Source organism: Sus scrofa, chromosome 6 (genome assembly GCF_000003025.6).
Source record: "Sus scrofa isolate TJ Tabasco breed Duroc chromosome 6, Sscrofa11.1, whole genome shotgun sequence".
Lineage (NCBI taxonomy): Eukaryota > Metazoa > Chordata > Mammalia > Artiodactyla > Suidae > Sus > Sus scrofa.
In genome coordinates this window covers 146,673,151-146,700,867 of record NC_010448.4, presented here as the reverse complement: position 1 = coordinate 146,700,867, position 27,717 = coordinate 146,673,151, and the positions used below count along the sequence as shown (strand labels likewise).

General features: G+C 38.4%; 1 protein-coding gene across 2 annotated transcripts in view; it reads left to right on the top strand.

Moving 5' to 3' along the window:
- PDE4B (phosphodiesterase 4B) overlaps positions 1-27,717 on the top strand; it is a 552,844-nt gene that overhangs the window by 19,238 nt on the left and 505,889 nt on the right. Inside the window, exon 2 of one of the 2 annotated variants that reach the window (XM_021093170.1) lies at positions 22,461-22,520. The gene's annotated coding sequence lies outside the window, so the exon portion shown is untranslated. 2 annotated transcript variants of the gene reach the window in all.

Below are 27,717 nucleotides of genomic sequence, written 5' to 3'. Positions count from 1 at the left end.
TTCTGAATCCAAGAATTCCAAGTCATGAATGTCTGCGCTTACTCATGCGCTATCACTGTGTGCCAGGAATAGTGCTGGTCCTGAAAAGATGCTTAGCAATCATGTGGCGTGAGCTTGCTCTGTGATTCCTTCTGTGGGAATGTTGTGAAAAATGCTTTCTTCGCCACTGTTCCTATTGCTTCCTCACAGGCATAAGGTGTCTAGAGGTTCAAAGAATGCTTTCCACTATCATCTCCTGGGTTTTCTTGCAACCAAACCAACCCTCATTCTACAGGTTTTCATAAATGTGCAGGTCATGACAACTAGCTCATTACCACTGCCCCTCTGAGAACAGTTGTTAAGATACTATCGATGGTGAGATGTATCTGATTTCAGGACTATGATAATGTGGAAAATGTGCATGGGATTTAGATGTTGAACCATATGGACGGATCCTCTAAAAAGGTCTTTTCTTTTAAAATCCACTTTTCACACCTCACATATTGTTTTAAATGTCATTTCAAGAGCTCCCGTCATGGCACAGTGGTTAACGAATCCGACTAGGAACCATGAGGTTGTGGGTTCGATCCCTGCCCTTGCTCAGTGGGTTAACGATCCGGCCCTAGCCTGGGAACTTCCATATGCCGCGGGAGCGGCCCAAGAGATGGCAAAAAGACAAAAATAAACAAATAAATAAAAAAATCGTGTAACCCTCGCAGAGATCCTTTCCATTGCCTTTCCTAAGTGGCTGGATGCTGCCAGGTGGCCCAGCTTTTGTCACTTTGTGACTGACATCTGTGAGAGTACACAGCTGCAGCCTCCAGACTGTATGATCCTCTCTAGTCCTGCCAACTGCATGGCCTTGAGGCAAAAAGTAGGGGAGGTGTCGGTGGGACTTTGAGTCAATGGAGAGGAAAGGGAAGGTCTACCAAGCAGGGGAGGAGCACAGAGGTTTGCAAGCAGCTGATAGAAGGCAGAGTGAGGGAAGTTTCGCTGTAGACAAGTGTTCACGTAGGGAAGGAAGGGAGGATGTGTTTGAAAGGTCAACTGAGGTCACCCATGAACTCTGAACGTGAATTTATGGACTATGCTCTTTATCGTAGGGGCAGTGGGGGAACCTCTGAAATTTTTGGAGTCCTAGTATGGTGAGATATGACAAATGTTGTCATTTAGGAAAGTTAATAGCATTAAATGGCATTGGCAATGGATGCAGGCAATACCAAAAGTTGTATGCCGGGTTTCTACAGGTATGAACTTGCAGTTCATAAAGGCTAGAACCTTTTCTGTTGTGGCTGATTTATGTTTAGAGGGACTCAGAGTCAGCTGAATGCTTTCAGTACAAGGTTGTTTTTATTCCCTGGTTCCCAGAAAGGAAAGTAGCAAATGGTTCATTTTTTTTTTTTTTTTGACAGACAGGTCAGACCTTTAGAATAAGTATAGGCTGTAATAGCAAATAAAATTGTGAATATGTTGTGTGATATATTTGGTATATAAAAATGCGAAATGAATTCAGAAACTGCATTGAAGAACCTTATGGACCTACCGTAAGATCATCAACTTTGCCAAATGGAGGCGAGAGTGTAATTTCGAGTGGAAAATGCATTTGTTAAACCCTTTAGACTAGCAAAGTGACTATGTGTTATATTTTTAATTTCATTTGTATATGGATGCATCTTTCATACTTGAAATATTAGAGTAAATGAGATTTAAACATTGCCTTCGTTTGATTGGAAAATTATCTTAAGCACATGGTACAGTATATTTAAAAAGGCCTTAGCATTAATAGCTTGGAATTGGATGGTTTATGAGTCTTTTCTTATTTTCATTGAGATTTAAACTGTGTCTTCTGAAATAGCATTTATTATACTTTTAGATATAATCTGCCTTGGCAGTCAGTAACTGAATAAGTAATTTCATCTCTGGTATTACTGCCTGACAAACAGTGATTTTCAGAGATGATCATAAAACCTCATTAATGATTATTTTTTAGAGGTAGAATGGCAGTATCTTCTCCTAAATCACGCTTTGTGCTTAGCTCATTTATGGATGGCCATCGCTGTGGATCTTTTTGATGCTTGTAACATGCAGTTATATTTGTAGTTGAAGAATTCAATTTTTGTTCTTCCAGTAGCTCAGAAAGGGCTGTACTCTCTTTCAGCCTAGATAAGTCACAGTGGCATTCCGAGGCCGAAAGGATGCTTGTTGAAAGCTGGTGGGTGGTGCAAAAGAGAGGCAGTATATGTGTAACTTTCCTTTCAAATGCAGGGGCTTCTCTAAGGGGGAGAGTTAGTAAATTATGGAGTATACCAGTCCTTCTCAGTCCAGACTTTCTGCTCTAGCAAGGGGAATTTTGATTATTTATTTCAACCTCGGTACCTTTATAAATTTTTTTTTTTTTTTTACTCTTTGGAGAAAGGGTAGCTAATATTTATCAATTACCACCCTCCCCCATGTGCCAGGCCCCTTACTCAATGCTTTAAAACACTGCTTCATTTAATTCATAGTATAACCTTGCAATAGAGGCATTTTATACACATTTTGAAGAGGCAAGCAGGGAGTCTCCATCAGATTAAATACCTTGCTTAAGTTTATATACAAAGAAGTGATTTATTTTTCCTTTCACTGGTCCAAAACCTATACTTTTTTTAGGCTCTGCTTAAGACTTGATACGTTAAAAATTTTAAAATGTGTATTGAGAGTTTTCTTATGTTCCAGGTGCATAAGTTATCTCATTTAATCTTCACCAAAACAAAACCAAAAAAGAAGTGGGTGTATTTATTTTCATTTGAAAGTTGAGGAAACCAAGAGGTTCAAAGTCTGAGTAATTTATTTGACATCACACTGTCCTGGAATTCAAATATAGGTCCATCTGATTCCAAAGCCTATGCTCTTACCTACTACATTACCTTGTTGAGTCTTTGTCTTTAAAAGTTATGTTTTAAAATTATTATTCTTTTTTCACCATCATCTTAAAATTATTATTATTTTTGTCTTGTGTCTTTTTAGGGCTGCATCCGCAACCTATGGAGGTTCCCAGGTTAGGGGTTGAATTGGAGCTGTAGCTGCTGGGCTACACCGCAGCCACAGCAATGCTAGATCTGAGCCGTGTCTGTGACATACACCCCAGCTCGTGGCAACGCCAGATCTTAATGCACTGAGAGAGGCCAGGGATTGAACCTGCGTCCTCATGGATGCTAGATTTGTTTCCACTGAGCCACGATGGGAACTCCTTAAAATTATTATTGTTATTACCTTGCTGCTCAAGTGCATACAGCGCCACCTTTTTATGTAACAGTAATAAGAGCAAGTACAGAGGTATTCTACCCTGTCGCCACTCGCTGCATGCTTTTTCTACATTAGGAAGTCCCAACCTTGCCACTATTGACATTTAGGGCCAGATGATTCCTTGTTGTTGGGGGTCTGTCCTGTGCATTCCAGGATGTTTGGCAGCATCCCTGGCCTCTTCCAATAGCATTTCCCCCTTTCTCCCCAGTTGTGACAACCAAAGATGCCTCCAGACATTGCCAGACAGCCTTTGGTGGAAAGCAAACTACCTGAGGTTGAGAACCACTGGTCTCTCATCTCTTTTTATCCTCAGAGCCCCTGTGACACTTGTGCCCTTGTGATCTCATTTTCACACAGGAGGAGTTGCTTGCTCAGAGCCACTTTGCTATGCAGTAGCACCTCTAGGACTCAAACTCAAGGCTTACATATCACATCAGACTAATTTTTGCTTTATTACATGGATTATGTCTTCAAACTTAACTTAGGAGTTCTAAAAGGCTTGGGCTGTTTTGGATTTTTCTTTTTCTCTAAGGGTGCCTGGAAAAGTACTTAATATCACAGTGCCTTGACAGATATTCATTAAACAAATGGACCATTTTATGTGGGTCATATTTAAATAAAAATCTTTTAAATAAAATTTAGCTTAGTGCAGTAATTAAGAACACAAAGTTTGGAGTCAGACATGTCACACATTTAAATCTCATCCCTGTCATCTATTGGTGCTAGAATCTGGGGAATAGTTTTTGACCTCTTTTAGCTTTGGTTTCCTCATCTGTTTCAGGACTAATAATTCTTCCTCTAGATATTACAAGGAATAAATGTCATTTAACATAGCACATGACACAAGTTTAAAAAATTAGTAAATGGTAGTTGCTAGTAATATAAATAATCATAAAATTAAAGATAAAATGTTTTGAATTTTCCTTTTATGAGAACATTCCATATACTGAATTTCCATGAAGTTAGGAAAAAACATTTTCTTTTCAAACATTTATTTTCTTTTTAAATGTGAAAAAACTTGAAAACGACTGTCGCATTAATATTAAGTAAAAATTACATAGGAGTTCCCGTCGTGGTTCAGCAGTTAACAAGCCTCTGACTGATAACCATGAGGACGTGAGTTCGATCCATGGCCTTGCTCAATGGGTTGAGGATCCGGCATTGCCATGAGCTGTGGTATAGCTTACAGAGGCAGCTTGGATCCCGAGTTGCTGTGACTGTGGCATCGTAGGCCAGTGGCTTCCGCTCCAATTGGACCCCTGGTCTGGGAACCTCCATATGCAGCAGGTGTGGCTCTAAAAAGACCAAAAAAAAAAAAAATTACATAAAATAAAAACATTCAAAAGAAAAAAGAGGAACGTAAAAGGGAGACATAAAGTTAAACAAACAAAAAGGCCCCATAGAGTCATTACACAGCCTAAAATAATGTACAGAATTATTTTAGTTTCGATGGAGAATGTTCATTTCATTTCAGTAAAGAATTATTTACCTCTTGGTGGCTCAAAGGAGAGCCTTCTTTTGGCCTCAAGAAGAGCTGACTTGACTCATCCCTGATCCCAGCCCTTCGCCTTCTGCTGGTTTGGCATCTCTTGCTTCCTCCTCCAAGGTCTGACCTTTTGCTGCATTTCCTCTGACTCATTTTTGGGTTCTGCTCCTGGCTTTCAGCTTCTGCTCTAAGGTTTCCTTTTCTCGGTTCCTGGATCCTCCTTCAAGTTCGTTATGAGTGGATGTCATTTCCCCACCACACTCCTTCCTTAGGTGATGCCATGCTGAGCCCTGCTGGGCCCGAGGTGTACCGACTGCTCAAAGCCAGCGTTTCTCACCTTCTGCTGCTCCCTTTGGCCCCAAGCCAACTTGAACAAATCCCTTCCCAACATACTTGGCCATGATCATTTAGGTTTTAACTGTAGGCTGGTGGCATTGAATTCCCCAGACAGTAAAAGGCCATGATGCAAATTCATCCCTTTTAGACTCTGGAGGACCTTTTTGTGCTTACAGTGTCTCTTAGATATTTTTCATCTTTTGGCACCCTTTGGAAGTATTAATGCTGGTAGGGAATGCTGAGGTACACAGATAAAGCCGTTCTTAATTCCGGGACCTTCATGACTGTCATGAGGGAATGAATCTCTCAGCCTTTGCCTAGAACTTTGGAAACTAGTGTGTCCAACAGGCAGCAGGGGTTGCTGCAAAGGAAAGCTGGTGAGAGATCTGGAGTGTAGATGTTGTTGGGCTTCAGTGTCGAAGTGATATGGGAAACTGTGAGTGGATTTGAGCTCTAAGCAAAGATTTCTGATAAAGACAGAACAATTCATAAGGCCAAGTTTTGAGCTTTGGGCAATACCCAGTGTAGAGAGCCAGGTGAACAGAAGGATTGGGGCACTCCAGATATTTGACAGAAAATTCAGTCATGAATTGACTAAAGCACATTGCTTGCCAAAGCCTTGCTTGAGACAGCTGCTGGTTGATAGAAAGTGTTCAAGTGACATATCATCATTCTTTTCCTCCAGTTTACTAGATTGGTGGTCTTTAAATCTTCCTGCCCCTTTATCCTTATAACTAAATTCTTTTAGTGCACAGCATCCCAGACTCCCAATTTATCTAAACTTGGAGTTTGGGATTAACAGATACACCCTACTGTATATAAAATAGATAAGCAACAAGGCCCTACTGCATATTTTATCATAACCTATAATGGAAAAGAATCTGAAGAATACGTATATTCTGTATATAGGCATACATGTGTATATAACGGAATCACTTTGCTGTGCACTTGAAACTAACACAGCGTTGTAAATCTACTATTCTTTAATAAAAAAGAATGTTATTTAAAATGTTAAAAAGAGTTCATTTAAAAAAAATAAAGCACCTTCTCATGTCGTACATGTGTGTTTAAAGATGTGTTTGTGTGTGAATGTAGAGAAGATATGAAAACAGAAAGTTGTAAAGATGAAATACATTGATAAAGAACGAGATGTGATATATATTCCTGTCACCAGTGGATTATTTTGTGCACCTTATGCAGTGGTTTTTAAGTGACTTTTTTGAGGTTTAATTGTGTACAATAAATTGCACTCATGACAATTTCATGATTTTTGACAAATGGATTCACTTGTGAAAACTACCGGAACAATCAAGATATTTCTCTTATCCTCAAAAGTTTCTCTGCTTTGCAGTCAGTTGTCCTTCTGCATAGACCTTGGTAACCACTGAGCTCCTTTCTTTCACTGTAGATTAGTTTGTAGTTTTAGACTTTTATATGAGTGGGATTATACAATATGCACTCTTTCTATTTCTCTCCCCACCCCCACCCCACTCGGTGCCTTTCTTTTTAATTGCTGTATGGATATACCACTATTTATCCATTTACCTGTTGACTGGGATTTAGGTCTTCCCAGAAATGGGCTATTACAAATATACCAGCTACAAACTTTTTAAAGTAGGTCTTTGTGTGACATGTGTTTTCAATGTCATGGGTGCATACCGAATTATGGAATAGTTTGGTTGTTCTAAGTTATCGGAAAGTGCATAGCTATTCTAAAATGATCACATTTTGGAAAAAAAAATCATTTTGTATTCAACACACTCTTTGGAGCAAACATATTTTGTGCTTTGAGAGCCAAAATTAAATATTGCATCTCTACTTTTGTCAGAATTTAATTTAAAAAATACCAATTTGGAAGTCATTTATAAAATTAAATTTGTGTTTATAGTCACTGGAGAACACAATGATTATTTGTCAAATGATTGGTCAATTTGGGAGAAGATATTTAATACTCTTGGCTCTGTAAATTACATTAAAAAAAGTACAACCAGACTTAAAAATCAAACTGAGATTAAATGCAATATGGTACCCTGGATTGGATCCTGGAACAGTAAAAGGACATTCGTGGGAAAATGGGTAGACCGTATATAGGAATTCAGTGCAGTTTTTGCAAATTTTTTATGAATTGAAATATTTTAAAATAAAAAGTTTTTGAAAAAGTTTCATTGAGATGCCAAATGCATAGTTAAGAGTTTCTGCTCAATAAAACTATAAGCTAAAAAATAAAATGATAAAAGCATTTGATGTGTATATGGCAAAGATACATCCTTATTAAATAAAATGCACTTGTAAGTCAATGATAAAAATACCAATCTCCTGAAAGAAAAATGGGCCAAAACTATAAAGGAAGTCAATATAATAACTTGTACATATGGCTTATGTAGGGAATGGACCTTATTTCCCTGCCCCATATTTCCACATAGGAAGACATCAGACAGCCCATTTCCCCATTTCTCTTTCTGTCCTATGGGAGAATTTACTTATCTGATTTTAAGAACTTGGGGGAAAAAGTCACAGATGCATGGCTCAACTCTATTTTTTTCCCTTTGGATGCACCTCTGCTGTTTATATTTAGAAGAATCTTGGGATGTCCAGTTATTGTCTAAACTTAGGTGTATTCTTTTTTGATGAGACTTAAATGTTAAGAAACTTATTTTTAGGTTGGTGTGATTCCTGCTTCAATTTGTAGTGATTGTTAATGTACTCTCTGTGTGTGTGTGTGTCTGTGCGCGCGCACGCATGTGTATGTGAGAGAGAGACTAGAGAGACTGAGGGTGGGTATATGTGTGTAGAGTGCAATTAATTATCCAAAACCCTGACAGCTAATAAACACTTGAAAATGTTTTATTTCTCCATAGTGATCAAAGCAATGCAATTTAAAACAAGAGGGTACCATTTTTTTTTCCCTGCCACCAAATTGATAATTCACAAAAGGTTTCAGAGGAAAGATAGGTAGTATTGAAGAAATTGTCATGGAAGGATCTTTTAAACTGTAGGTAGAAATAAAAATTGGTATTGTTTTTTCAAAAGGCAAATAAATCATCCGTTTGCATCAAAAACCATAAAAAAAAGTTCATACTCATTTTCATCTTTAGGATAAAAATCTCAGGTAGTAATGAAAGGTTTATAAACAAGAATGTAAATCAGAGCACTATTTATAATGGGCAAAAGTGGGAAGCAACTTAATTGTCTAATGTGAAAATATTGTACTACTTACGTTTAAAGCCATAAAAAGCATTCTTTGAGGAGTATTTGAAGAATTGAGAAAATGCCTGTGATCAAGTATAAATTAGATAAAAGCAAGTTTAATACTGTGTGATCCTAGTTTTGTAGGCAGTCTTTCTCTAAGAAACACGTTTTGTAAAAAGCGTTTTTATGAAATTGTAATTTGAGAAAGAATTTTGTAACAAACAAAAACAAACATAGCCATAAAATAGGATATCGGGTGAGATTATTCTTGTTTTCTGGACTTGCAGCTGAGTTCAAAGCTGAGAACAAAAGTTAATTACCATGTACGCTGGAGAGATGGGTGCCTTTGGGGGGAGTACAGTATTCTGGAAGAGGGGCCCAGGGCAAGGGACATTATCAGGATGCCTGCTACCCAGAAGGCATCTAAAGCCAGTGTGTCATTATCAATCAGAGAAACAATAACCCAGAAAATGGTAGGGGAGCATGCCAGTCTCTCCCAGTTAAATCAGAAGAGGTTTTCCGCCCGTCTGTCAGAGGAATCACCCTTTAAGAGGAAGGAGGTGGGGTGTCAGGGTACCTTATTTCTGCAACTTTTAAGAGTTGACTCAAATCCAGCTTTACTGGTGGCAGGGGAATAGAAGAGCTTTGAATTCAGGTTAAGGCTGAAGTTTCAAAACAAAAGGACTGAGCTTTAAATATCAGAGCGAGACCGTTCTAATAATTGAAGGCTTATGTGTGTGTGTCAGTGGATGTGTGGTTTATTAAGGAGTCTTCACTCATCGCAGTGTACACAGGAATTGATTTTATTTTTTTCCAACTGGGACATGTCAAACTCTAGCCTTCCTTTGTTATGGCAACTCTTATTATGTTGGCTGAATTCTGTATAAAAATTTGCTTTTTTGAAAAAATAGAATTATCTTTGTGTTTTGTACATATATGAATGAGCAAAAAGAGCTAGAAGAATACACACTAAAACAATAATAGCTATCCTTTGGTAGTGGGATTATTTATGCATTATATTCACATATTGTCATCCCTATATTTTCAACATCCCTATAAATAAGTATAATTTATAATCTTACCACTATATATTATAAAAATGTCTTTTGCAAAACTGTAATTAAACATGATGTCTCTTGTATCACTTGATTTGCATTCTAGACAGATCCATGCACTATTGTCATTCTTTTGTTTTGTTTGTTTTTTTGTCTTTTGTCTTTTGATGGCTGCACCCATGGCATATGGAGGTTCCCAGGCCAGAGGTCACAACAGAGCTGTAGCAGCTGGCCTACGCCAGAGCCACAGTAATGCGGGATCCGAGCCACGTCTGCGACCTAAACCACCCCTCATGGCAATGCTGGATCTCTGACCCATTGAGTGAGGTCAGGGATCGAACCTGCATCCTCATGGATGCTAGTCCGGTTCGTTAACCACTGAGCCACGATGGGAACTCCACTGTTGTCATTCTTAAAAGATGAACACCTCAGGAAAATGTTTCTTCAGATAAACTTATAAGATTTCTTCTGTTAGATAAAAATATAGGGCCTCTTCTGCTTTATTTACCAGAACACAAAGCTAAATTCATTGCTCAGCTGTCACTGCACTGATTTTGCTCTCGTCACATCTCATCCAGAATGCCTTGGCAGCCTTCTAACTAGTCTCTGCTCCAGCCTCTTCCACCCTCAACACTGCTTTCTGAGGGATGTTTCTGGAATGCACATTTGGCTGTGGTTATTTCCCTGTTTAAAATTCACCCATAGCTTCATGTGTCCTAAAACCAAATCTGGGCCTGACACTCCAGGCTCTTCCCCTTAGACTCTACCTAAATGCCCACCTGTGTGTTTTGCTTCTTTCCTTATTTGCATCCTATTCCTTAACTTTATTAAATGACTCGCAATTTTTCTAGAATGCTATGATTTTTTTTATGCTTTTTTTGGTTTGTTTGTTTCTCGTGCTTTTTTTTTTCTCTTCCCTCCTTCATTCTTGCTACTGTCTCTTTCTTTGGTGAAAACTTCTAATTTTCCTTTAATGAGCTCAGTTTTACCTGGCAGAGAAATCTTTTTCTTTCTTGTCTTCCCAGTACGCTATGTACAAGACTGTAGTTTTTTGGTTGTCTTCCCTACAAATATTGGGAAATACTCAAAGATTAGAACCATGTTTTCTGCAATTAACTGAAGGCTTGAAATATGACAGATGTTTTATATGCCAGGAATTTTATTTTATTTATTAAAATTTTTTTTAAAAAAATTTCTTGCCTTTTTTGGGCTATACTGGTGGCTTATGGAAATTTCCAGGCTGGGGGTTGAATCCGAGGTGCAGTTGATAGCCTACGCCACAGACACAGCAGTGCAGGATCTGAGCTGCATCTGCAACCTCCACCACAGCTCATGGCAACGCCGGATCCATAACCCACTGAGCATGGCCAGGGATCGAGCCTGAGTCCTCAGGTATATTAGTTAGGTTCATTATTGCTGAGCCACAACAGGAACTCCAGCCAGGAATTTTATATACTCTGTCTTTTTTAATTCCCTGCAACATACCTAGGGGGTGGATGTTATACAGATAAAGAAATAGAAGTTTAGAGACACATATTTATTGTGTTGTTATTTGCTTTGTCTGAAACATTGCCAGTAGTTACAGCAGAAGGAAAAGGGACATGGACCCACGTGTTGGCTTTTGAATTTCTGCCCATTTCTGCCCATTTCATTGGCCAAACCAGGTCACATGACCACTCTAAGCACATTAGGGCAGGTATGTATAATCCTTCTATGAGGATGGCACCCGAGGGAAAAAAACAAAGTTTTAGCAAATGTTAACATAATCTACCATAGAGATTCTGTTTTCTTTACCACTGCCTATTCGGCACCAATTACTCCAGCTGGTATGTTGTAGATCTCCGTATTTGGTGACTGAACGAGTAAATGTCACAAAGCTAGTGGCTGTGCCAGAGCTGCGATTTGGTACGTTCAGCATCAGAGCCCATTCTGAATGCCTCTGCTCTTTGCCTCACTTGGTCCCAGGCGCTTCCTGCCATACCTCTTTCTCCAGTCTCTCTCTCCTCATCCTCTCCTGTATTTGCTTTTATTCTGTAAATAGCAGGGAAGTATTTGCAGTGCTGATTAAAGAAGAGAAAGAGTGACCTCAGAGGTAGAATGAGGCCAGAAATGTATAGTTTCAGGGGGATCAGGATAAGGGAAAAAATTCAGAAGGAACAGCTTGAGAGTAATAGCAAACATAGCAAGAGATTGGTTAGGAAAAAAGACTGTACAATCTGGTTAGCAAAGGTCTTTACTGTCAGATACTTCACTGAGGCCAAGGGGGCACATAAGTAAATGTTTCCAGATGGAATCGGACTTTAAAGGCAGAAGTGAGAGTGACAATATTTACCTTTCAGGGCATTCAGAATGAGACTGAGATTGGGGGTGGGAGTGCTGTCAAGATCCTCTAACTGGAGAGATACAGTTTTTTTTTTTTTTTTTCCTGCAATATCTTCAAATGGTCTAGTTCTTCATTTTCTCAGCGATACAGAATGAAATATCTTTTAAAATGAAGAAGAGATTCTATCCTTGGATAACCACATAAACCTCCTTGAATGATGGAAACCAGTCTCTGTAATTTGCTCCAGAAAATAAAGTGGACCGTCAAATACTGTATGTTAGATAGGCACCTCGTGAAATTCTAGTAGTCTTGTTTTATAGGTAAGGTATAGTACGAAATCATAAAGATTCGTTGAAGGATTGCTTTCTCACTTAGGAGATTAGATTGTGTATCAATACAAGACAGTCAGTGGGGACGATAAGAATCACCTGAAGAGGGGATGTAGATGTGGGGGAACAGCACAAGTTTTAGGTAAAAATGGGCCTCTAGGAGTTCCCGTCGTGGCGCAGCAGAAACGAATCTGACTTGGAACCATGAGGTTGCAGGTTCGATCCCTGGCATCGCTCAGTGAGTTAAGGATCTGGCATTGCCGTGAGCTGTGGGGTAGGTCGCAGACGTGGCTCAGATCCCACGTTGCTGTGAACTGTGGTGTAGGCTGGCGGCTACCGCTCCGATTAGACCCCTAACCTGGGAACCTCCATATGCCATGGGTGTGGCCCTAAAAATATAAAAAAGACAAAAAAAAAAAAAAGATGGGTCTCTATTGTGTAGATTATTTTTACTTCTTGGATTTAGATTAAAAAATTTACAGTGCAACATTTACAGTGTTGTACCAATTTCTGCGATACAGCATAGTGACCCAGTCATATAAATATATGTGTGTGTCTGTCTATGTGTATATATATATATTCTTTTTCTCATCTCCCTTCATGTTCTATCACAAGTGATTAGATATAGTTCCCTGTGCTGTCCAGTAGGAAATAGTTTTCGTCTACTAACCCCACACTCCCAGTCCATCCCACTCTTCCTCCCTCCTCCTTGGCAACCACATGTCTGGTCTCTATGTCTGTGAGTCTGTTTCTGTTTTGTAGATTTAGATTTTAATTCAACCTGTATTCCTTGATAGCAAAGACCGTGGGAAAGTTAATTAATCTCTTTGATTCCTAATTTCTTCTTCTGCAAAGTGGGGATGATAATATTCACCTTGATATTTTATTATGATAAATAATGTTGGGTGTTCCTGTCATGGCACAGTGGAAAGGAATCAGACTAGTACATGAGGATGTGGGTTCAATCCCTGGCCTTGCTCAGGGGGGTGGCAATCTGGCAGTTGCCATGAGCTGCAGTGTAGTTCACAGATGTGGCTTGGACCCCATGTTTCTGTGGCTGTGGCATAGGCTGGCAGCTGCAACTCCGATTGGACCCCTAGCCTGGGGACTTCCATATGCTGCAGGTGCAGCCCTGAAAAGCAAAAAAAAAAAAAAAAGAAAAAAGTTTATTATAATAAATAATAATGCATGTGGAGTATTAGGAATATTGACAATCACTGGTGGCCCCAATGATGTACTAATTAAAATGATTACAGTGATAATTACTCATCTACTTTTAGCTCTTAGGGATTTGCAGGATAAGAGCAGTTAGAAAGACAGAATTTGATCAGCACTGATTTACTTTTAGATACTTCCTGTGTCCCTATAAGATAAGTCACGGAGGTCCCCGGTAAAAGAGATTTCTTTCCTCAGAGCCTCAGAATCCATTTAGCTACCTGAAAACTTCATACAAAAATTTCAGTTGCTCTGACCACAATTTGCACCCCCTACTGCTTGTGCAAATCCATTGGGGGGAGACGAGTGTTGAACAGGAGACAGGGCACTGTCCCTGGTGATGACTCCAACTTGATCACAGCTTGGTCAGGCACAGGGAACACAGCTCATGCTGCCCTTGGAAAGCGTAAAGTGGCATGTCATTTACAAACAGCAGCCTTTTTATTCTTAAGGTTGCAGGAGAGTAATTACCATGGCAACAGCTATCCCCTACAATGTAGATAAGCACAGGAATAGACATTGGTAGAGAGATTGGAAGTTTGGGAGGTTCTAATACTGTTACGATTTATTTAAAAACATTTTTATTTTTAAAGCAATTGAACAATTCTTTTGTCACATTTTCCCGGAAAGCAGAGCAGATGCCATATAATACTTCATAGGACTGGAAGGTACCTCCTGAAGAAATCTACTTTCTCTGGTCAAGGTCTTGAGAGAGATAAAGGTTCTCCATTTAGTGAAAATTAACTGAAAAATTAACTACTTTATTCCTTTACTATCAACAAGTGGTCTTGGTCCTGCTTGTACCTTAAATTTATCTTATTCATATTTCTTTCCCCTAGTCCAGTTCTTCTTCTAAATCCCCTGATTTAGAAGGAGGGTACCTGTTTTACTCTCTCTAGAAATGGAAGTTCAAAATTGAATGTCCTTTGATACCCCATCCTACAACCTAAAATGGTTGATTTTCAGCCAATTTTGTTGTCCTAATACAGTGACTGATACAGTGTGTATACGAGTCAGCCATGGAGCCTTTTAAAACTACTACTCCTAAAACCCATCCCTGGACATATTGTTGGGGTATGAGTATCTATATTTTGTATTGTGAAGGGTTCATAGGTATTTAAGAATAAATACAATATAAAATATAAAAACAAGGTATAGATATGGTAAAATGACTTTTTAAATCTGCTACACAGTTGACACATTACCAATAGAGCTGAAGCCTCTTGTGTACTACTGGTCTACCATTTCTTCCTCCCTTCAAGGGTAACTTCTATTCTGAATATTATCATTATCTTTTCTTTAGATTTCATCGTAGTTTTATTATAAATATGTGTCTTCTGAACCAATACATGGTCAAATTTCATTTGTTTGAACTTCATGTAAATATCAAACTGTCTGTACTCTGTGATTTGCTTTTTTAATTCTCCACTATAATTTTGAGATTCACCCACACTGGTGCCTACATCATTGGCTCATTTATTTAATATAAGGACCCCCATTTATGCCTATAGCCCATTTAATTCATCTGTTGCCTCATGGATGGATATTTATGCTGTTTCTCTTTTTTTCCATGGGCACATGTTACTCAGCTTTTTAGGGCATATACTTAGGAACAGAATTGCTGGACTGTAATCTTCACATTCACATTTTCAACTTTTCAAAATGATGCCACTTTCCCTCCACCCCCCGACCCATACTGGTTGTATCCATTTACTCCCAGTTGTACATGTGAATTTGTAGTGTCCCATGTCTCTGCCTTCGCTTGTTAATGCCCAAGCTTTTGTTTCTGTTTTGTGTTTTCATACTGGAGGATGTAAAGTAGAATCTCACAGTGATTTTACTTTGCTTTTTCCTGATAACTAATGAGACTGCGCATCTTTTCTTATGTGTCTTTACCGTTCTGGCTTTCTCTCCTGCAGACTTCGTGTTCTTCTCTTTTGCTGTACATCTGAATTTCAGAAATTCCACTGGTAATTCTGAAAGAAGCAGGGGGAAAGTGTAACTGTTTCTGTGTCTCTCGGTTCTATCCCTTCCTCATTGCTGTTACTGCACCTGTACATGTTCAGGCCCTTGTCACTTGAGCTCATCTCACCTATTTACAGTACTCTTCTCACTTCTCACTGTCTCTGAGCATCTGGTCCATTAATTCATTGGACCATTTTCTTCCTGGAACCCGGTTCTGACTGATTATCTGACTTCCTTGTTGCTGGCTTCTTATTGCCAGCAAATACAGTATGAACTTCTTGTGCCTTTTTGATTAATACCTGTCTATATATTGGGTACCTCTAGTTTCATCATATACCTTTTACTTCTGCTGGTACTAGTATCTTATTAATCTCTATATGAGTACTACGGTTTCTTCTTTCCATGCTTGTTGTAACATTTTGTAATTGTGTATAGTTTCCTTATTCTATTTACCACTTTCCACCTAGTGTTACCATTGTCTTTGCCAGGCAATGAATCTATGAAGGTACAATCCTTTATTTTATCCACATCTATCTCAATGCCTTTTATTTACTAGAGGAGAGTAATTTTTTATGGATGGATGAAATTGTGGAGTGGAAATAGAACCCAAGTTTCAAATTCAGTCTTATTTTTTTCTCTTTCTGTTCAACCAGGCAACTCCTCAAGGCCTAGAACTGAGTCATATGTATTGTATGTATGATTTATCTTTTTTTTCTTTTCTCTCTCTCTCTTAACAGCTGCAATTGTAGCATATGGAAGTTCCTGGGCTAGGAGTCAAATTGGAGCTACAGCTGCTGGCATATGCTGCAGCCACAGTAATGCCAGATCTGGAGATCTGAGCCACATCAGCGACCTGTGCGACCTGTGCCGCAGCTGACAGCAGCACCAGATCCTTAACCCACTGAGCAAGGCCAGGAATCAAACCTGCATCCTCATTCTTAACCCACTGAGCCACAGTGGGAACTGCCTATATGATTTTTCTTAACTAGAGTATCTTTCACATGCTTGGTGTGAAGATAAAAGCAGCTTGTGGGCTTTATTGATGTAGTTTTGTCAAATGTGTTTAAAATACTCAATAAATGTATCTTTAAGGTCAAGGATACTTTGAAAAAATTCTCAATCATAAGAAATAGTAAATGTTTTAGTGTGAGTTTGCTTAAAGAAAGCAGTTTAAATTTATTAGGAATTAAACCTGGTGATTAAGCCTTTTACAGTATTACTTATAAAAATATTGACAGGGCTCTGTGTGCAAAAAAAAAAAAAATTAAGGGATTGATTATGAAGAAATATAAGGCCACACAAAAGAAAATCTTGGACTTGGAGAGTAGACTTATGGTTGCCAAGGGGGAGGGGGAGGGAGTAGGATGGATTGGGAGTTTGGGGTTGATAGATGCAAACTATTGACTTTGGAATGGATTAGCAATGAGTTCCTGCTGTGTAGCACTGGGAACTCTGTCTAGTCACTTATGATAATGTGAGAAAAAAAATGTATACATGTATGTGTAACTGGGTCACCATGCTGTGCAATAGAAAAAAAAATGTATTGGGGAAATAACAATTTAAAAAAAGAGAAATATAAGGCAATAAGACTGAATTTCTTATGTGACTTATAAATTGTCCCTGAAGTCATTGCTACATGAATGTTTCAAAAAGTATTTTTAGTGATGACATTATCACCTAAATATGTATATATTCTCCAAGAAAAATAGTCTATGTATAGGCAGTTTATTCATCAATAAAGTCCCTTGTTTAAAACCATTCTTGTCATTTTACAGTCTCACCCTATAGTAAACTCTTCTGGGTAGATTTTTGTGCTGTTGATTCTTTTTTTTTTTTTTTTTTTTTGTCTTTTTGCCATTTCTTGGGCCGCTCCTGCGGCATATGGAGGTTCCTAGGCTAGGGGTCCAATCGGAGCTGTAGCCACCGGCCTATGCCAGAGCCACAGCAACGCAGGGTCCGAGCTGCGTCTGCAACCTACACCACAGCTCACGGCAACGCCGGATCGTTAACCCACTGAGCAAGGGCAGGGATCAAACCTGGAACCTCATGGTTCCTAGTCGGATTCGTTAACCACTGTGCCACGACGGGAACTCCGTGCTGTTGATTCTGAATGCAACTTAGTTTGCTGCTTGTAAGCAGTAAGGAGGACCGGGCTCAGAAGTTCAAATGAATCAGGCTCCTTAGTGATACTTCATATCACTAGAATGTTACTTTAGTTGGTACCCACATCCATTGGGCTCAGCCTTTCTCTTACAGTGAAAGTAGAAAAATATGGCTGTTTTCTTTAATGAAATTTCCCCATAGCATCAGTAGCAGGCCTGTTTGGCTGGTGACCCCAAAGCATTTCTTATCCCTTTTTTCTTTTATATCTTGCCCTTTTGCACTGTAATTGGAAATCCAGATACTTGCATGTGACCCAAAGACATTTAGGGAAAGACTGTTGTGGAACTTCTGAGGAAGATAATTTGCTTCCTAATAACAAGGATGGGCATATGAAGAGTGGTCATTGGCATTGTCCCTTCCCTTCTTTCTTGGGATATTGTTGAGATGATACTGTATATGAATCTGTAGCAGTCATCCTGTGACTACAACGGCAAAAAGCCATCCCTCCAAGCTGAGGTGTGGAACACAAAAATGGAAAGAAGCTGGTTTATGATGATCCTGTAAAGAAATGGAAGGAACCTTGGAAATGTCACCTCCACATGTTGGAGTAAAAGATAATTGTCTTATTGTTTACTATTCATTGGATTTTCTGTTAATGGAAGCAGAACACATCCTAAGTGATAGAGTCAGGGTTGGAAGAGCCAGCCATCTGTAATTCTCTCTATAATCTTCTTGAAAACATCTATCTGTCTGTCTGTCTGACTATCCATCTATCTATCTGTCTATCTATCTGAATTTCAGCAACTTCTTGATGAGCTTTTTGTTATCTGTCCTGAAATGAGCTTCATGACACTCTCCCTTTAGGTCTTTTCCTGAGATTGTATAGCAACTTCTCACTCATTCTTTTTATATACTACCTCTTTCTGGCACTGGTTGTGAATACTCTTATGATGATGATGTTATCATCATTATGGAAATCTGACTCATATCCAAAATTTCATCAGTTTTTACATCCGGACTGCTATAAAATGTCTGTGCTCATCTACATGCAGGAATGTCTGGTTTACAGAAGAATTGCTAATTTTGCCACTTTCCTTCCCGAAGTCCACATTTTCTAGAAATTCATGACACATCTTACTTTGGAAAAGTTGCCATATTGAAGCTAATTTTACCCAGAAGTCCTTGTGATGCTTCCTTGCAAAATAAATTCAGTGGTATAAGTTGTTATTTTTTTATTTTTTTTAAGTTGTTATTTTTTTGTCCATGCTTCCTAACTTCCTGATGGAGCTGAATGGAATCATTGAACTTAATAAATTCATAGCTTCCCAGTGACTATGGGGCTTTTTATTCTAGAGCAGAAACAGTTTTCCTGTAAAGGTTTAGAAAGTAAATGATTTTGGCTTTACAGGCCCCACATAGTCAGTTTTGCATATTTTCCTTTGCTTTTGTTTTTATAACCTTTTCAGAATGTAAAAGCAGTTCTTAGCTCACGGATCATACAAAAACAAGGCATAGGTTGGATTCTGTCTGTGGACTGCAGTTGATCAACCCTTGTTCTAGAGGGTTATTCTGGACTATAAGGGTCCACAATCTCCAAAATAGAGGTAAAACAACTGAGAGTACTTAACTAATACATATTCAAGGAGATTCCCAACATATGGATACAAATTGTGCAGCTACTTTGTTAGAGCAGAAGTTGGGTTGGCTCCCTCTAGGCAGCTGTCCCATCCATCTCCTCACTAGACTTTGAGGTCTCTGAGATCCTTAGGGCCCACTTGTAGAACTCCTGCTAGTGACAAAACTCAATTTATAAACCACAGCTACAGGAAGATGGATTTTAGTTCCATCAAAGGAAATACTTTCCCTCAGTCAGAGATATCCAGAGATGGAGTGGGATGGAGTGTTAAAGCATTGATTGATTGTACTGGGCATAAAGGTAGAAGACTTGTGCTGTCATTGGTTGGCTGTTTCTAGCCCCAGAGTGTTTGATTTTTAGGTCTCTTTCAGTAGATAACCTCCTCTGGTATTCCTAACCTCTCCCTTATTTTGCTTTCTCTAATCAATCATTTCTTTTTTCATTCTATTAAAAATCTGTCTATTTACATCCAGGAGTGTGCTAGAACTAGCTTGTCCAAAGCCAAGAGAACCAAATTTTAAATTTTCAGGAATTTTTGGAGCAAGTTGTTAAACACAGATATTGTTAAGAGTTAAATCATGTAAATTGACAGTGACATGAATTTATATTAAAAAATAAGGTAATAATACCAAAACGTCATCATCACCTCCTAATTGCTTTGCAACGTTTCACTATTATTTATTTACATAGATCATGTCTGTAAGGTGGAAACAGACATAAGTGTGCTGCTGAAGGTATCTCCCAATTTTGCCTTCGGTGATGTATACTGGTAGCTTGAAATCAGCTATGGTGGGAGTATTTACGCCACAGAAATCATCCCCACTACAAGTCATGGTCTTCTTCCTGGAGAACTGCTTGTTAAACATTTACCAGCATCCCACTGTGTCCATCTATATGTCTTTCTGCCTCCAGAATTTAAGCTCTATGAGGATAGAGTCTCTTATGTTCACTGTTGTTGGTGCTCAGGAAATTGTTATTTATCAAATGGAGTAATAAGGCCCGCAGGAAGTTTAAAAGAAACAAGATGAGAGAAACCAGGGAACATGAGTAGGCAGGTTTTGATGAGGTTGAAATTGCTTTCTATTCTTTTGGCGGTGGCTGCCTAGGCTGTAATATACAGACGACACATGGGAAATGACACCTAACATCATTCAGTTTGCGTATAGGAATTATCCCTCCCTGTTCTCCAAAGAGATCTTTCCAAAGCAATCTCTGAGCCATCCATAAGTTCCTGGGGGAAATTTGATGTCTTTTCTTCTCTTGTGGTATTTAATGTAATTGACTTTGCAGGCAGGAGTGCTGATTTTGGGGGCAAGGAAATAAAATCTTCACTCAGAAAACCCTTAATCCCCAAAGCTCACTCTCAGAAAACCCAACAACAAGAAGATAAGGCTGAGATGTAGATTGACTGTCATTCCAGAGAAGCCAGTGCAGTTAGATGGCCATCAGGGAAGGCTGAGCAAAGGAAAATGAAGGCAAATCATAGCAATCATCTTAAAGAGTTTTCATTGAAAAGTTCCCTAGCCTGAAATCTATTGGTTATCTTAATGAAGTCACTAGAGGCACCACCACCTTTTGACCAGTTTGGATGCTGAAGACCAATCTGTAAGCCGTGTCTGGGCCGTGTTAGGTCTGCATGGGAATTAAAAGACTCAAATTAGTTTCCAATAATTAAACATCAGAGAATTTCAACTAATACTCTGTATTTCTGACTTCTCTTGAAAATGCAATGTATCCAGTAACTCTACACCTGTATTTCTACAAGGCAAAAATCCACTTGGGTTAAGTAACTCTACTCTCTTTGGCTGGGTCATATATTTTCCAGCTCACCACCTTGCCCTCCTTCTCCTGATGCACCGAAGTCCTGTACCTGGTCAGCTCAGCTTCACTGGGTTATTTGCCTGGTCCTTATATTCCTTTAATATTGTTGAACAGCCGTTTTCCCATGTAATATTGATGACCACTGACAATTGGATAGCTGACAGGCTACATTCTGTTGCTTAGTAGCCAGTAGTCCTTCTACTAGACTGTTAACCTCCCGAGTCTCATTTTTCTTTCTTTCTTTCTTTTTTTTTTTTGTCTTTTTAGGGCACACCTGCAGCATATGGAGGTTCCCAGGCTAGGGGTCTAATCAGAGCTACAGCTGCCACCCTATTGCAGAGCCACAGCAACGCCAGATCCGAGCCATGTCTGTGATCTGCACCACAGCTCATGGCAACGCTGGATCTTTAACCCGCTGAGTGAGGCCAGGGATCAAACCTGCAACCTCATGGTTCCTAGTTGGATTCATTTCTGCTGCACCATGATGGGAGCGCTTCATTTTTCTTAGGTAGAAGTAACGTGCTTAGCCAAGGGATCACTAAGGCTTCATATTGCTCTGGGGTTCTGTGCTTACAAGGAACAACCTAAACACTTAGACTCTTCTCTTCTCTTTTGTTTCCCACTCATCTTTCTCTCCATCTCTATCAGTCTGTTTATCCAAAAGATTATTTTTCTCTTACTGTATATTTTAGACCATGATGCCCAATGGGTTATCTGTGGTAGAGGAAAAGAGTGTGGGACTTGATGGAAGTAAAGGTGCATATTTGACCTTCCATTCTCTATTCTTCTTATAAGAGAGAGCATTTGCTTTGTTTAGAGTCTTTCCTGGGCTCGAAACAGTAAAAACAAACAAACAAACAAACAAAAAGAAAGCAAAACTCCACCCTATTTTCTGAGTATAATTTGCTCATAATATTTAAGAGGTCAGTTGCTGAAAATGTTCATTGTGTTTTTTTTTTTCTTTTCATCTTCTAGGGCCACACCCGTGGCATATGGAAGTTTCCAGGCTAGGGGTTAAATTGGAGCTGCAGCTGCCGGTCTACTGCATAGCCACAGCAATGTCAGATCCTTAACCCACTGATCGAGGCCAGGGATTGAACCTGCATCCTCATGTGTACTAGTCGGGTTCATTACTGCTTAGCCACAGTGGGAACTCCTTATTGTATATATATATATATATATATATATATATATATATATATGTGTGTGTGTGTGTGTGTGTGTATATATATATATATATACATATATATGTATATATATGTATATATATATATATATTTGTCTTTTTGCCATTTTCTTGGGCCGCTCTCATGGCATATGGAGTTCCCAGGCTAGGGGTCCAATCGGAGCTATAGCCACTGGCCTACGCCAGAGCCACAGCAACGTGGGATCCGAGCTGCGTCTGCGACCTACACCACAGCTCACGGCAATGCAGGATCCTTAACCCACTGAGCAAGGCCAGGGATCGAACCCGCAACCTCATGGTTCCTAGTTGGATTCCTTAACCACTGCGCCACGACGGGAACTCCCCTTATTGTATATTTTTTTAGGTGGAATATAACAGCTAGCCAGGTCTTTGTCATCAAGCTACAGTGATGATAGGTATCCTAGACCTGCATATATAAAGAACAAAAACTATTTGCATTTTTCTCTCTAGTCTACATAAAATATAGGATAGAGTAATTAGCACATCTAATGGACAGCTTTTGAAACAGTGTTTCTCTAACTTGGTTCACAGGGATAAAGATACTGTCTCCAATATGCTAGCTTCTGCCATAGCCTGAGGACCAGATGTAAGGTAAAAACTGATGGACAGCTTTGTTGAGAAATGATTTTGTTTTCAGCACATCTGATGTAGTATACTTTTGTGATGACTTTTCTCTATTTGGATATAAAATATCATTATAAAAATAAAATACCTTTTTTAATGTTTAATAGCTAGATGAAATATGCATTATTATTTGTGTGAAGATTTTTTTCCCCTCTCAATTTTTCTGTTCAAATTAGAAGTGTATCTCTAGCCAGTGAAGCCTCCATATGTAAATTGTATTTAACGTGCCCAAGAATTGGCATTCTTTTCTGAACAGGAAAGGTATTTCACTGATGTTTTGGCTATTTTGTGTTCTAGATCATAATGATAAGAAATTTAATTGCCTCCTGATTGCAGAGGATAATGCTAGAAATTAAGTGGAAATGAAAGCTACAGTGAAAGACATACTTTCAAGATTTAATAAGGTGTCTAATTTAGAAACAATTTTGCTTGTACAATTTACAGTTAGATCCTAGTGATTATTTCTTCTTCCTCTAGATTGTAGCATTTTTTTTCTTTTCCATTTCTTTCTTGCAGGAGTATATGGCACTAGTGATCCATCTAGCCCTGGGAGATGACTTGAAAATACCTGTTTACTCTAATTGCATTCATTCCTTTACTTTCTTTTTCTTTCAACAAGAAAGGCAGGAAAAAAAATCTTATTTTCCTTGGATTTTTGGAAAAGCTCTTCTAATGTTAACCATTCCCACTGATTTGTAAGCTCTTGGGTTTCTGTTGCTTAAAAATGACAAGTGCAAGCAAAGATTTTTGTGCCACCAAAAGAGACCTTGAAGCTAATAAATGCTTCATATGATTTCATTGTGTTAAATGATGAGCTTAAAAAGGTTGTACTAGGGAAAATAATTGATTTCTGAAACTCGTTGTAACTAGTGGCTTGTTCAGTAGGCATGGGTAAGATAAGAAATTTTGCTCCATCTTTTAGGATTTGGAAATAACTGTAACAACTGAAGTTAAAATCCCTACACTGAAATCTGTATACTTTTTACCTTTAGCTTTCTAAGATTAGATCTGAGTTCTTTTGTCAGATGCATATTTTTCTGTGATTTTTAAATATAGAAAAAAGGAGAAATAAGCAAAATGAAGTTAGTATATGTGCATGTTAAAAAATATGAAACAAAAAAAGATGATCAAAATTAAACTGTGGAATCTGTCCTTAAAATTCAGTTAATAAATGTCTAATCATCAGGAAAAAAAAAGAAATAAAAGGCATCACAATTGGAAAGAAAGAAGTAAAATTGTCTCTATTTGCAGATGAGATGATTTTACATAGAGAAAATCTCAACAGCTCCACCAAAAACTTGTTAGATCTAATCAATGAATTCAGTAAAGTTGCAGGATACAAAATTCAACATTCAAAAATCAGTAGTTCAGGAGTTCCCGTCATGGCTCAGTAGTTAACGAATCCGACTAGGAACCATGAGGTTGAGGGCTCGATCCCTGGCCTTGCTCAGTGGGTTAAGGATCCTGCATTGCCGTGAGCTGTGGTGTAGGTTGCAGACATGGCTCGGATCCTGCATTGCTGTGGCTCTGGTGTAGGCCAGCGGCTACAGCTCCGATTCGACCCCTAGCCTCGGAACCTCCATATGCCATGGGTGCGGCCCTAGAAGGGGCAAAAGACCAAAAACAACAACAACAACAACAACAACAAAAAACAGTAGTGCATCTATACAATAACAGTGAAATTATCTGAAAAAGAAAGAAAATGATCACATTTACAATAAAAAAATAGTTCTATTAGTTAATTATACCTCAGCAAATATGGTAAGGATTATGGTTTAAATTTATATATGTATGTATGTATAAAACTATGGGAAATATGAAAAAGTTGTAATAGAAGAAAAGGAATATAAATTCTTCAAAAGAAGTGTAGATTAAACAAAGAGGCTATATTCAATATAGCACCCTTTAAACTAATTAATTTAAAAGAATAAAAATGTAACAAGGCAAACGTAGTTATGCTTTTTAAACTTGATGCAAAAAAATAATGACTAATTGGATTTAAAAAGAATGATTTTCTTAGGACATTAAAACATTATCTTGAATAGTTTTTCTTTTATTATAACCTGTTAGAGTCTAGTTGGTTTGTTTTAGAATCTTTCAATATTATAATTAGCATTAACAATACCAAAAAACTAAAAAGCAACAGGTTGATAATTCCATCTGGAAAATAGAAGTAACAGTGAAAAAAATTTCAAGAAAGTATGAACCGTTTAAGGGCATGTACCACCTCTTACATTGTTTTAACCAAACCCTTAGGTGTACTCATTAGTTACCAGGCCCTGTGACTGGGCACTGGATGAATTAGACACACTTCTGGTCTCCAAGGGCAGATGAAGTAGTTAGCTTTGTTCCTTGTGCATGTGTTATTCATCCTGTACTTTTAACACCTAGAACAAAGCTCAACACATCAAAAGCTGTCAATATCTGCTTGTTGCATTGAATCAAATATTAGTTTCCCGAGGGAAAAACTAAGATTTTGAAATCACTAAGTTGAGTCATGTTTAGGGCTCTTCAGAAATTTTGTAAATGGAAGAAACATAGGGGTAGGATCTCTCGAACTTTCTGGGATGCAAATTTATTTAACAGTATTCCAGTAATAGCATTGCACTTAGGTGTTTACAGTGTTAAACATTTCTATTTGTTTTAACACTTAGTATAGTGGAAAGGCAGGAAGGAGTCTGTGGGTAAGGTACATTTATGATCCTGGGCAAGTGCCTATCATCTTTGAACCTGAGATTTTTCATCTTTAATGTAAGGGCCAAAGAAAGTTTCTTAATCTGAAGTTGGAAATGACCTTAAGGGAGACCTCGAATCACTTTAAATGGTACACAAAATGATGTGAGGATTTTGAGAATATACATGTTTTTACCTGGAGAAGAATTTCAATAGATTCTCAGGAATCTACACCCAAGTTTTCCTTCTACAACCCAGGTTTAATTTCTGGTCTAAATTATCTTTAAAGTTTATGTTACTTTAAAAAATAGTCTTCAGTGTAACAGGCAAACATTTTACTCAGTAGATTAAAATTAGGAAATAAAACTTTCAGCTTGTTATTATACAGAAGAAATTCCATTTTGAGTTATTCTCTTTTTCCTACCCTATTCATATAACCAACCCATCCAGCTGCTAATGAACATTTATGGATGACGGTTACATTATTTTGAACTATTGTAATGAAGGAGAATAGTGAGTATGAACCAATATTTTTCTTCAAAGAATCCTGACTAAAACCCAAAGACTAAATCAGTCTAATCTTTCATTTCAGTGTAGTCATGGAGATGAATCTTATACCATGGAAAATTAGGGGGAAGCTGTATTTAAGACTCTACTGGCTATCAGTGAAATATAGTATTAATTCTAGTTGATATATTAAGGAGATATTTCCAAAGTGTTAATCCATTCATACATGTCTCATTTATTGAGCACTGACTATATGCCAGGCACAAAAATACACTAAAAATTAATATATGGTCTCTCAATGTTAGGGACTGTTGTAGCATAGGAAACAGACACAGAAACAAATCATTCTAGTGGTGTGATCCAGTATTATAGTTCAGATATGAAAAAAAGTGCATGAGAAAACAGAAGAGATACTCTAAGCTGACCCATAAAGTGGCTCTCAGTGGTCTTAAGTCTAACCAAGTGCTACAGTAAATACACAACTAGAACATGGGACAAAATATATTGCATCAAAATTTGCTCTGAAGTTTCATGCCACTTTTGAGGACAGGGAGTTCTCTGTCATGTATGGGGAAGGGAGTATGAGGGAACTATCCAAAAACGGTTTCGTGAAAGGTCTAGAACCATGATGGTGGTGAGAATAGTTCCGATGAGCAGAGAGGGAGGAGCAAGTGCGTTGGCTAGAGACATTTGTGACACATCTGTGTTTCCCTGAAGCAAACATCTAACAAGGTTAGAAAAGTAAAGCAAGGTCAAGGACGGAGTCTGAACCTTTCTGTGAGGTAGTGAGGAATTTTCTTATGGATTTATGAACAAGGGGGAAAGAAATAGAACTCTGAAGCTTAACCTGGAGTGAACTGAAATGGGAGGAGGGCCAAAACAAGACAGCTGCTGTAGCAATAGTCTGGTGAGAAGTAGTGAAGAGCTAGACGGAGGTGAGGGCACTGGGAACAGAAGGCAGGACCAGGTTTCTGTGGCATTGCAGGGGTGGAAGCAGCAGAATCGGACAGCTGCTGAGCAAAGAAGAGGCAAAGATGAGTCAGGGATTTTGCACCTGGGTCACTGGGAGGAGGCTGTGGCTGTTGGCAGAAATGAGAAAGTCAGAAGGATGAATTGTATGAGGAAGGAGAGATGGTAGTGAGTTTAATTCTTATTGAGGTCAGAGTAGATGAGATCAGTTACATAAAGTTTGGGAGCAGGGAATATGGGCTGGATTTTGAAGGACAAACTGAATTTGGGTAGATGCAGAGTGAGGAGAGAGTTGGATATTCCAGGCATAAGAACTGCCATTCATGGAGGCTTATTTAAGCAAACCATAATAAGGAATATGATTAATTTAGCAGATACTTACTGAAATTTGCTGGATTGTAATTTCTGTAAAGTCAGGGATCAAGTTAATCTGATTTGTCATTCTGAGATGGCATAGTGCCTAGCATTTGTCATGTGCTCAGTAAACGCTGAATAAAAAAATGAAGACCAACTCCATGCCCAGCATTGTCCAAAATACTGGAAATATTGTGAGCTCATAGTCAAAGAGCTCCCATTCAAAGGGTGTGTGTGTTTGTGTGTGTGTGTGCTCAGAAACATACTCAAATCCCTTAACATAGTCCCAGAAAAATCCTTAAGAAATATATTTTAAAAGATTCATTTTCTGGCTTCTTCTCCATCATTTGGCTTCACTCCTCGGAGGCTAGATACTCTTAATTCCTCCATGGGAAACTTTGCCCTTTTCTTTCCAAGGTACAGCTATTAAAGAGGCAGTGAAAATTCCCCCTACTAAAGCCAGCTGTGGCTGTGAGAGGCATCCTATATTAACAGCTAAAAACATTAGCTATATCTTGGACTTTCAACTTTTCCACTTTCTGGCTATCTGACTTGGGGTGTATTTGTTAGAATATCTAAAATTGAGTTTCTTCATCTGAGAAATAAGGCTAAAAGTTCATAAGAAAATATGTATATTTAATTACTTTGCAGGGTTATTTTT